The sequence below is a fragment of the Dipodomys merriami genome, unplaced genomic scaffold, assembly GCF_024711535.1.
Source record: "Dipodomys merriami isolate MVZ:Mamm:240054 unplaced genomic scaffold, mDipMer1.0.p SCAF_1, whole genome shotgun sequence".
In the NCBI taxonomy this organism is placed as follows: domain Eukaryota; kingdom Metazoa; phylum Chordata; class Mammalia; order Rodentia; family Heteromyidae; genus Dipodomys; species Dipodomys merriami.
In genome coordinates this window covers 49613125-49623306 of record NW_027202270.1, presented here as the reverse complement: position 1 = coordinate 49623306, position 10182 = coordinate 49613125, and the positions used below count along the sequence as shown (strand labels likewise).

Sequence of the window (10182 nt, the reverse complement as noted above, 5' to 3'; positions counted from 1 at the left end):
TCCTAGTTCACATTTTAGTATACTACAATTGCTAAATTTAATATACAGTTACAATGTACAATTTGAGATTTGTCCATTTGAAATGAGTTGGATTGAATTTGGTTGACTAAAGATCTCCAAGACTGTCTTTTATTCATTTGGTTTTTCTTTTATTAACTTTAATCCTCCAACATTTCTCTAAACGATAACAGTATATCACAGGACTTCTCTAGTAAGAAAATACTTAGACTTTTTTCACCATGAGGTGAAACTACAACTAAAATCATTTTGGTAGGAGATACAAACTACAGTTTCAGATAGAATATAAAGTGAAATAAATGTAAGTCACTACATTTTTTAAAATGCTATGAACGCAAATGTGCTGTAAACAAATTAAAGGAAACCCTAAAATTAGAGTTATAAATTTAAAAATCCATACCATAATCCTTCTTAAACTCTTAATTTTAAATAAATTGGGGTAGTCAATTTCAAATACAGTGGAATTATGGGATCTGCACCATGTAATCATGCTTGCCAAATGCTGCATTGCCAAAAGAACTTGAATTCAGTGGTTCCACTCATGACCAGGAGATGGAGCTGTCGTGCAAGAGGCTGCCTTAGATTTATTTATTTATTTTTTCATTTCAGCATGCTGTTTTCTAACAGACAGTGGGTTCCATCGAGTGAGTGTCAGAACAGAAAGCTAAGGCAGAAGCAGAAAGGATGCTGTGATCGTCCTTTATTGTTTTTTTGTTTCTTTCTTTAGTGGGGAGAGAACACATGTGAAATTTTACTTCCTGCTCTAGTCAAAATTCTACAGAACTGCACTGAAGACATCATATTCAACACACCCATGGATTCTGTGCTATGATTTAGAGTTCCCTTTATTTCAGGTAAGCCAGAATGATTCTATTTTTGGCCTATTCTTGAATTGTTATCTATGTTAATAATGGTATTGAAAATGAGACGGGATTTGTAATCTTGCCTTTAGATCTAAGCATTCCAAAGCTCTAATTCTGGCAGTTCTGCATTTAAAAATTCTTCTAGGCAAAGCAAAATGAGCTCTTATCATGATTATTGGTGTTTCACTATTTTGTTGGCTTTTCTATCTTAAGTATCAATCTATGGCTGCGTTTGTTTACCTTTTAAAGGTAAGGATTTCAAAGTGAGGAATGAGCCTTCCCCTCACGAGGGAAATGCTGCTCCTTAATGCGTTGAACAAATCATAGAGATGTAATGAAGCAGATTAACATGGCAGTGGCTCTGCCTCCTGATAGCAGCCTGGAGGCAGCCAACATCCTGAGCCACCGGCCTTCTGAACAATTCCTGCTGACAGAGATGGTATGGATTATTTGTGCTTCTGTTTCTACCTTTTAGAAATAAGACGTGAATCACTTCCCTCCCATGAATGAAGATTTATGTAATGTGTTTAGTAGACTTGGAATGATAGCACAGTCACTCCCCATCCCCCAAGATAAACATGAAGAGTAAACTGAAAACACATTAATTGCTGAAAAATGGATTTTCCTTGGTTTTAATAACAGGACAGTGGGCATTTAGGATCGTTGATACTGTGGAAGGTGTTCATGTTTTAAATTATTTTAGGTCATGTGACATTAGCTGTGTTGAAGAGTGGAATGACTCAGGAACTAGAATATGCATGCAACAGCCTTGCTTCTGCTTGTGACTTCCCTGAAATCTTTTTTTATTTGCTACAGGAAAAATCAGGAAAAAATATAGAAATCTAATAAGTAAGAGCCAATGGTTGTCATTTAGATCAAATTCATTGCATTTCAATACAGTTTTAATACACTTGTAAAACTGGTTTTAAATGCTTCTCCTTGTGGGAAGATGTGTGTGTGCGTGAGAGGGGGGAAAGAGAGAGGAGAGAGAGCAATGGTGATGGTTATGGTGCGGGTGGCAAGAGGTGGGGGTGTTATCAAGCTGTTTCTGTCTCAGTCATTGCTTTCCTATAAAGGGGTAGTTGTGCTGTGTCAGAGGCTGCGTAAGCCATGGGGAATGACTTTATGAAATGGTTTGGACCACGGGGAGGAAAAATCTTAGGTAGAATTGATAAAGCATTTCAGTTTAACATGGATATGTGTGTGTGTGTGTGTGTGTGTGTGTGTACATATATATGTGAGAAATAGAATCCCACTTATTGTCTTAGCATTTGTCCATCTTATATTTTAAGGAAAAGCAATCATGACTGAGAGATTAAGTGGATTTCACATGAAATGGATTTTCACATTTAGAGTTACATAGTAAAATCAAGTAAAGCTAGAACACAGTTTGGCAATTTCAGTGTCTTCCACAGGAGTAGCAAATTTACTGTGAACACATCTAGATTGTACATACCAGGTTTTAGGTATGCTGATATTGAATTTCTCTCTCTATTTCTCGGTCTGTATCTGTTTATCTCTCATTGAGACTCTCTAGGTAAATTCTATAAAATAATTTCTTTCAGTATGTAAGCTACTCATTGGTATATTAGATGCAGTGCTAAATTTTCTCCGCGTTCTTGCCAAAGAAACTAAAGGAATCTAAATTAAACTCTCTTTCTTTATGTCATCATTACATTATTAAATTTTGTAAACCATTCTACCCCACACCCATGAATGACACAAAAGGCCATATTCTAGCTCCTAATTCTATTTCTTCTCCTCAAAAGAATAGACTATACATATAGATTCATATGATGACACAAATTGTCATCTGATGTCTTGGCCTTCCTTCTTTTTTTCACTTAATAGGTACAGCCTGCTTCTTTAGTTATCTTAATAAAAGTAGATTAAAACATGTCTTCTGCACAGAATATTTACAGAGTACCTCATATGTACTGAGAACTGTCCATAATAGAGGTGGAGAAATGATCATGAAGTTTACCTCAAAAAGTTTAAGATGGAAACATCCATAGATAGATACTGTCATAGCTCAAAATGCTACACACTCAAACTTGAGGGACCAGAAAAATGGGAAAGTGAATGGGATCAGAAGTTTTTTCTTTCTTGCTATTGTTTCTGGTGTATTTATAATGTACCATGTGATTTTTTTTGTTGCTTTGTATATTCCTGCCCCATGGTATAACCACTGTTTTCACTGTATTTGATTTTGCATCTTGTATATAGACTTCTATAATTTGGGGAGGGGAAAGGAAAAAACAAAATTCTTAAATAGGGATGCAGATTGACTTACTTGGAGTTGAACAGGAAATCTATAGAGAATGATAACTCAATCTGATTGATAATTTTATGTGTTGTTTTCTTCTCTTGTTATTTTCCCCTGGGGAAGAAATTATAAAGATAATAAATTAGGCTCTCAATATTAAGCATTTGACATATTGACACAAGCTCTTACATGAAGATGTATAAAAACTGAAAATTTTATGTCCAGACATCAAGTTACACATTAAAACTGAACATATGGATTATTTGAAGGTATGAACAAGAATGAGATTGCACATGAATACACATTTTTTTTGTTAATGGTGGGCCTGAACTCTGGGTCTGGGCGCTGTCCCTCAGCTCTTCAGCTCAAGGCCAACACTCTACCACTTGAGCCACAGCACCACTTCCACTTCCAGCTTTTTCTGCTTATGTGGTGCTGAGGAATTGAACCCAAGACCTCATGCAAGGAAAGCACTCTACCACTGAGCCATCTTCCCAGCCCCCTGAATACACATTATTGAGGGATATTTTGAGAATATAATTTTAGGATTTAGGGAGTAAACTAGAAAAGTCACTTGTGGAAAAATAATTAGAAAGGGTGGGGAACAATAATGCCACATGAGGTAAATTGGGTAAATTAAATATCAAAACAAGGGCCAACAATAGTAAAAACTCCATGAAGGAGTTGTTTAACAAAGTAAGCAAAGCTGTTCATCTTAATTCTGGTCATGAAGTCATGGATAACCCTTAAGAGAAGAGGTTTAGCCAAATATTGGTGACTCATTCCTATAACCCTTGCTACTCAAGAGGCTGAGATTAGGGTTTAGGTTAAAAGTTAGTCCAAGCAGACTATTCAAGAAATTTTTATCCAATTAGCCAGCACAAATACAGACGTGAATGTGTGGCTCAAGTTGTAGAGCACTAGACTTTGTGTGGAAAAGCTAAGCACAAGGCTCTGAGTTCAAGTTTCAGTACTGGCAGTACACACACACACACACACACACACACACACACACATATGGAGACTATATATATATATATATATATATATATATATATACATATACATATACAGAAACAAAGGGTGTCAGAGAAAGGCAAAAACAGACAGGAGACAGAGAAGTTTAGAAGTTTAGGAAGAGAGAGAAATTTTAAGTTTACCATATTAAAAAAGTTATTATTCTAAGGTTTCTGGAGGAAGAAGGTACCGTGAAGAAAAATTTGTATTTGTTTAGGATCAGAGAAACATAAGCTCTTTTTTAGAATAAGGATATGAAATTGGTAAAGAAAAACTTGAGGAAAGAAGAAACAAAAGTAGTATTTTAAGAGGCAGAAGAAAGTTTCAGTAGCTCTTCAAATTTTAAGACAGGAAGAAGGGGTGAGTAGTTATACACAAGAAACCTGCTGTAACTCGTTTTGAGTGGCTTGTTCTTGCAAATTAAATCTTTGTCTGTAAGATAAAATGTTTCTTCTTTGCCAAAGTTTTGAATCAGCTTGAGGAAATGCTCAGCCTCCCTAGCCATAAAAGAAATGCAAATCAAAACAACATTGAGATACCACCTCACCCTAGTTAGAATGGCTATAATCAAGAACTCTAATACAACAGATGCTGGAGGGGATGTGGCCAGAAGGGAACCCTATTGCATTGTTGGTGGGAGTGTAAACTTGTTCAACCACTTTGGAAAGCAGTATGGAGGTTCCTCAAAAGACTCCACATAGAGCTCCCCTATGACCCAGCAATCCCACTTTTGGGCATTTACGGATCACAAACAAGACCATACTAAAGCTGCCAGCCATACTAAAGCTACCAGCATGACTATGTTTATTGCAGCGTTATTTACCATAACTAAGATATGGAACCAACCCAGATGCCCCTCCGTAGATGAAAGGATCAAGAAAATGTGGTATATATACACAATGGAATTCTATGCCTCCATCAGAAAGAATGACATTGCCCCATTTGTTAGGAAATGGAAAGACTTGGAAAAAATTATATTAAGTGAAGTAAGCCAGGCCCAAAGAAACATAGGTCCCATTGTTTCCCTTATTTGCAATAACTAGTATATGTCTGAGACAAGCAGAAACAGTCAGATAGGTTGATGATAGATGAAATGAACCCCAAGATAAGGACTTAAATGTTTTTTCTTTCTTGGTATTGTTTCTAGCACATTTATAAGATGATTTCTTTGTTGCTTTGTATGTCCCTCCCCCACAGTATAACCCCTGCTTTCACTGTATTTGATGTTGGTATAATTTGTGGAGGGGAAGGGGAAAAACAAATCGTTTAAATAGGGATATAGGTGGACCCATTGTAACAATAAGATGTACAAGTCGTTATGTCAAAAAATGAACTTTACAACTTTGGCTCAGGGTGGGGGGGAGTGGGTGGGGAGATGGGAAGGGATGGTAAGGGGAAATAGAGAAGGCAACAATGCTTGGTAAGAAATGTACTCATTACCTTGCTCATGTAATTGTAACCCCTCTGTGCCGTATTTTCACACAAAATGTGTCTTCTACTTAAATCAGTTGTTTCCTCACAAGAGGCTATTTGTGACATATGGACTTTCTGTAATAAATAATTAATCCTCAGTAGCAAAGCACTTTCCTGCAGAGCATAGTTTTATCACATTAGTCCTTGAAGAGAGGCTGATAATACTAGTTCATGATTATTACTGTTACCAGTTCTTTATCATAGTGACAAGGTTCTATTCGAACTTGAATTGGACTAGACCAACACCTATCTATTGTACTTAACAAGCATGAGTATTAAGTTCTAGTTTGCTAGCATCTGAATTAGTTATCAAGCTCCTTCCTTCTATAATTCACTAATTTCACCAAGATCCAAGTAGCAAGAAAAAAGAAGTCATGGTAGTCACCAACTTCTCTATTAACATCCTTTATGAATCTTCCTACCAGCAGCTTTTTTTCTTTGCACTAGCAGTTCCAGAATCCTCTCTTGTCTTTGCTAGAGCTGATCTCTAGGAATCCCCCGCACTCACAAGTCATGGAAGGACAGGATGAAATCTGGAAGAAAGCAGGAGTGTTGATAAATCCCTCTTTGACACTGTAGCATTTTGAAAGAGTTCATTTCTCGGTTCATAATATATATTATATATAATATTATATATATATATATGAACTGAGAAATGAACTCTCTCTCTCTCTCTCTCTCTCTCTCTCTCTCTCTCTCTCTCTCTATATATATATATATATATATATATATATATATATATATATATATATGAGGAGGAGGGCTGAGAATGACACAGAGGTGAGGTACTAGTTAATAACTTCATTTCTCTTAGAGCTGACTCTGGGAAACTCTGTTAAGGCAGAAAAAAAAAGTTTACACCTGCTCAATGCCCTCAGCACCAGGCCGCCCAGGCTCTCCACCTGGCCAGCCCACAGCAACAACCAGCTATTTACCACGCGGGGCTGGCGCCCACCCCACCCGCCATAACGCCAACCTCCAACACACAGTCGCCACAGAACAGTTTCCCCACAGCACAACAGACGGTGTTCACCATCCATCCTTCTCACGTCCAGCCGGCATACACCAACCCACCACACATGGCCCACGTACCTCAGGTAAACCGGCGCGCGCCGCCGCTCTGTGCACACCGAGTGGGAGCTGGTGGTGATGAGATGCGCGGCCTGGAGCCAGTGATCTCCCAGCCAGGAGTCCTGTGTGTGGTGCCTCATTTAGCTTCTAAATCTTATAAGTGAGAGCATCTTCATCTAGCTCCAATTCCTTATTTAAAAGGATGGTATTAAAATTGTGTGTGTGGTTTTATAAACCCAAATATTAATGAATTCAGGTTATTGCTGCCATCTTGAATTCATAACCCAGTTGATTTCAGAATTCTTATATATCCATCATTTTAGAGCAGCAGCACAGTTGTTTTTGAGAATGTGGATGGGCTCTCTGATTATCTGACTTAATTTCATGAACACATCTGCTATACTCCCACAGGAGGCTGTGACCAATGCCTAGAACTAGAGGTTCTTTGGTGAATGCTAACGGCACAGCAAACCCAAGTCATTGCTTCTCGATTTGGACCACTTTCAAAGCAACCAAATAGCGTATTTGACCTTGTTGTTAATTCCCATTGAATAATGTCTACTCTAGAATGGTGTTATTATAAATCAGGTAAAATATTGGAGCAAATCTTGAAAGAGTTTTACCTTTTAATGCCAAGTAAATATGCTAGAAGATATATATCAAGGTCTCCTAAAATTTCTCTTGGATATGTTTCATAACCAAAGTCACAAACACTACTAACAGTTGTAAACCACTTTCACATGCTATCAATAGAAAAAATAATTAATTTCCTTGATATTATCACAACTTGGTCTTGAATTATTAATGCATTTATTTATTCTGACTTAAATAAAGATGACAGTTACAAATGAGTTTACTTCAAAGAAAAATCAATTTTATAAAAAAGACTTGTGAGATTTGAAGTGGACTTTGCATTTTAAAATACTGTAGATATAGATTTTGTCAATATACATCACGTGTGTTACCTCTGTAACATAAGTTTGTACTTTCTTCTCTAACTTTTTTTAAAATTCAATGATAGTAAAGCTTATGAAAATGATAAGCTTAGGTTGGCAAAAGGTATAGCTTATGATTCAAAAGAGAAAAAACAGCAGAATAAGAATGAAAGTAAGTGAGATCTTTAATAATTCAAATATAATAATTTATTAGGTTTCTTAAAGGAGTATCCAAGTTTTACATATTTTTAAGTAATAATGAGTGAGATGACAATAGAGTAGTGCCTATGAAAATATTTTTATGTCAGAAAATACAACTTGTCAAAACCATGAAGTAAAATTTTATTAAAATTGAAAGGTAAAATCTGATTTCTTGCCTCTGTAATATCCACACATTAATGTCATCCCATTTACCAGTTCATATTTGCGATATTTGGAGATCCATGAAACCAGAAATAGAGGTAGAATTTGTGAATCAATGCTACAGAATTTCCAGTAATATTTATTTAATTTTTCAACTAAGACCTTAACTCCAAAGAAGAACTAATTACTAATCACAAAGAAAACAATCCATCATGTGGAACAATTTTGTTAATTTATGAAAATTCTAAAGGAAATAGTTTAAGAAAGATAGTTAAATATAATTTGTCTATCAAAAGTATTTTTTAAAATTCGAGGGTAAGAAAACATTAATTCGAGTTACAAAATGTTATTCATAGTGCTAAAAGAGAAATTTATTTTAATATGACTGTAGGACAATCATTATCAAGAATAATTGTCTCAATTATTATTATTGCTTTGAATTAGTAAGCCTTTCTTTGGTATCTACAGTCATTTGAGATTATGAGATGCTTTTCCTGTGAGCCTATCTTGGTGGTAGTAGTTATGTCTGGATTTATCTTGTGTTGGTGATATGTATGAGAGAGTGACAACGGAATAACAAAGCTCTTATTAAGTATGTAGGAAGAAGAGTAAGTTGGTTGGCCAAACATGAAAAAAGAGTTTAGGATAACATTATGGTAAGAGAAGATTAATACTTCCCTTCTCTGATTAACTGGTGTTAATAGGTGAAATAACAGGCATGAAGTAATCCAGTGTGGAACAAAGATGATGGTTCTCCAAACAGAACTATCCTATTAGCTAGATGTTTGACTCCTTTTTTTCTGCATCTCCTACAGACAGAGAATTGAGTAATAAATTCCTGTTACTTACAGGCAGTTAGGATTTGCCAGACAAGTGCTTAGTCCTACATACACTATTTCCTGCTCAACAATATTAAAAGTCCAGAAGTATTGTTTCATGAGCATGCTGACTTTAAAACATATCCACGGAAGTGGCTCTGTGGTTCAAGTGGTAGAGCACTAGCTGTGAGCTGAATTGCTGAGGGACAGAGCCCAGGCCCAGAGTTCAAGCTCCACAACTGACAAAAACAAAACAAAACAAAACAAAAAAACCATATCACATAAACTACAACCAACGTTGTTTGTTAGTTAATTTCTGTCAGGAACCACCAGTCTAAATCAGGAATGTTTCTTGGGTAAACTGAATTGTATGGTTGCCTCTTTTCTAAGGGTTAAAAGAGAGGAAAGTCCAGAAGAGAATTTTGTCATGGCCTATATTTAAATCATGAATCAAATGGTTTATGTTAGAAAGTCAAAAGGTAAAATGGCCACCAACTAGATAAAAAACATTAATCAAAGAAAGTAGAATTACTCTCCTTGATATAACCAAATTTGTTGATGACTTTTGTGTCAATTCTTTGACTTTTGAAGCTGAGTTTCCAAGGAAGTCAATTCTGTGCAGAAACATTTGTTAGTAAATAGTATAATCTTATTGCCTTGGCCAGCACAAACAGATTATAGGAAACCTATTTGCTTTTGCCAAGGCTTGTCAAATGGCTTTCAATAAGGGATCTGTGTTTCTGACACTACTCCTGTAGCCCAAGACAAGAATTTTCTACATCCTCAACAAATTTGAAGTTGAAACGAGTCTGATAAAATAAAAGTAATCATTTTCAGAAAAACCCAAGTTCATTTTCAAAGACAGAAACTTGATGGGCTAAATGAAAATGGAAGTCTGTTAGTGATACCTACACCATTTAAGTAAAACACAATAATGTATATCTTAAATATATAGCAAGCTGATAATAAATAAAGAGAAGTCTCTAAATCCAGAAATAAAGATATAATTTAGAAAGTAAAAGATAAATGCAAAAATCTCACCAGGACATATGGGCAACATCATATTTAGAAAAAGGTCCAAATACCCAAAGTGTTTAGTTTGAAGATTTCAGAAAATATGAAGATGGATTATTCACACCTTAGAAATTCCAAATTCAGAATTCTTGTCTAGAGGGAAACGATTCAAATAGTTGTAGTATCATTAAAAATGATAATCAGAAAAAAATGTCCTTGACAACATATTAAATCCCTAGGATTGTATTAAGTAGGTTTAGAACTTGAATACATTGTGTGCAATTGAATTTTTCAGTGTCTACAGCAACATACAAATAAGTATCAGAACGAAATTTTTCATTTAA

General features: G+C 35.6%; 1 protein-coding gene across 1 annotated transcript in view; it reads left to right on the top strand.

The window, feature by feature from the left end:
• Positions 1 to 644: 644 nt before the first annotated feature.
• Scn2a (sodium voltage-gated channel alpha subunit 2) overlaps positions 645 to 10182 on the top strand; it is a 124008-nt gene continuing 114470 nt past the window's right edge. The window contains exon 1 of the mRNA XM_070021800.1: positions 645 to 872. The gene's annotated coding sequence lies outside the window, so the exon portion shown is untranslated. The remainder of the gene's footprint in view (positions 873 to 10182) is intronic.